General features: G+C 32.7%; 1 protein-coding gene across 1 annotated transcript in view; it reads right to left on the bottom strand.

Moving 5' to 3' along the window:
- LOC125026248 (G-protein coupled receptor GRL101-like) overlaps nt 1-2,500 on the bottom strand; it is a 417,698-nt gene that overhangs the window by 312,002 nt on the left and 103,196 nt on the right.

Raw genomic sequence — 2,500 nt, 5'->3', positions numbered from 1 at the left:
GACGTCGATGTGTCAGTATGCCAGGCTGTGGTTCCTCTTATGACACTTCCTTTAGGCCTAGGTTTCGGTACGCTGAATTCTCTCTCTCTCTCTCTCTCTCTCTCTCTCTCTCTCTCTCTCTCTCTCTCTCTCTCTCTCTCTCTCTCTCTCTCTCTCTCTCTCTCTCTCTCTCTCTCTCCCTCTCTCTCTCTCTCTCTCTCTCTCTCCCTCTCTCTCTCCCTCTCTCTCTCTCTCTCTCTCTCTCTCTCTCTCTCTCTCTCTCTCTCTCTCTCTCTTTTTGTATGAAAGCATAGGAGGCTGCCGAGAGGGGGGGGGGGGGGTGCTTTGAGTTTGTGAAGGCATTTACTTTAAGACTTTTTAAGAGTTCATTTAATTTATTTATGTATTTATATGTAGTTTTTAGTTTTTGTTTATTTATTTATTTATTTTCTGTATGTGTGATTTCTTTGATGGACGCGATTTTTTGTCGTCACTTTTAAGCCATTTGTTTTGTCTTTTATGTTTGGTAATGTTATCATTTTATTTTGATCACTGCTGTCGTTGTTATCACCAGCATGTTATCGTTAACGTCAAAATATCATTACAGTTCTCACTACGATTTTTTTTTACCATTATCGTTTTAATTTATATTAGTATTAATATTTAGTTATTCCAATATTATTACACTATCCTTTTGAATATCAATGTTTTTTTGTTTTTTTTCCTATGGTCGTTGTCATCGTTATCTTTATCTTTATCATTATCTTTACCATCACCATAAATAACACAATCAAGAGCTAAACACACACTTGAATACACCAAACACCTTGTACACCGTTAATCCAGAGTACGGAAACGATATTGATACGATCATGTACCAAAGCAAAAGTCTCGATAAACTGTCATAGTTATCTGTAACTAGCTATTTGCAGTGATTATATACTGTTATAAGAATCTTCGTAACGGAAGCCACTGTGCATTGTTCAAGCTGGTGTACAGTTTTGCACTAATGCTATTTTTATTTATTTTTTTCTCCGCACTGAAAGCAATCACACGAACATAGATATACTGTTAAATGAAGTGTTCGTGCGTGTAAGCGGCTGTGTCTTATCCTATAGTGTTATTATTGTCAAAAGAGAACATCTCATGCGTTAATGTCTTATTTTATAAATGTAGATATACAAATAAATATGTGTATATATAGATAAATGTGTGTGTATATCTTTATATATATTTATATATACCTATTTATATATTTATATATACCTATTTATATATATTTATATATACACATATATTTATATATTTATAATTCATTTATTCATTTTTTCATTTATTTATTATATATATTTCACACTTCTTAGTACCAGTATTACGATCATTATGATGTAATGTAAAGCTTCACTTTTTCTAATACTGATGCTATCTGGAGCAACGTTTACAAAGTACAACCTGATTCCGTAGTGTGTACGTGGAGGGTTACGCGAAACCACATGATATCAACCACACACTACGGCTACCACAGTGCTGAATGTTATATCATCTGGAATCACCGCGTCGTGCTGTCCACGGAAGACGGTGGAATATCGATGCGTCTGAAATACACCTCGGTCTGCTGGATAAATCAGTAGGCCTACTAATAGCTTAGTAACTTAGTAGATTAGTAATGTAATTCTTGACTCGCGGCCACTTTTGCTATTTATGGTAATTATTTTTATCATTAACTATTCTTTACTATCATTAACATATTCAGGTCATAACTAGGATCACTACTGGCATTGTCATTATTGTTATTACTATCATTACCAGTAGTGAAATTGTTGATGTTATTGGTATCATTATCAATACTATTATTCTTATCATTATTGTTGTTGTTCCCTTATTACCACCACCGTCATCATAATCACTAACATAAGTAATGATAACAGTAATGATAATAATAATAGTAATTATAATGATTATTATTACCATTGTTATCACTATTATTATCATTATTATTATTATTATTATTATTATTATTATTATTATTATTATTATTATTATTATTATTACCACTATCATTATCATTATTACCACTATCAGTATTATTACTAACAACAATATCTAAATAGTCACCACTATCATTATCCCTTCTTGCTAACGATGATATCATCTTCACTCATATCAACAATACTGTTTGTTCAACAAGCGGATTTGAGCGCTTTTTCTTTCTTTATTTTTTCTCTTTTTTTTTTTTTTTTTTTTCACTTTTTGACCACATGGCCGATGAAAATAATGACGTTATTTGTCCACGTCTTCGAGGAACGTATGAACCGGAAACAGAGGACCAGGGGTACAGAGTGTTAAAAATCCTAAGTGAAGATAACACTGTCGAGAGAGTGAAATTAAGTTTATAGAGATGACTAGATGATGGTGGGGGGGGGGGGGGGTGCATGTACATGTGTGAGTGTACAAATATGTATATGTATTATATGTGTATATATGTGTATGATTATGTATAGATGTGTATACATAAGTATAT

This window comes from Penaeus chinensis, chromosome 6 (genome assembly GCF_019202785.1).
Source record: "Penaeus chinensis breed Huanghai No. 1 chromosome 6, ASM1920278v2, whole genome shotgun sequence".
In the NCBI taxonomy this organism is placed as follows: domain Eukaryota; kingdom Metazoa; phylum Arthropoda; class Malacostraca; order Decapoda; family Penaeidae; genus Penaeus; species Penaeus chinensis.
The sequence above is the reverse complement of the archived record's forward strand: the minus strand, read 5'-3'. Positions and strand labels throughout refer to the sequence as shown.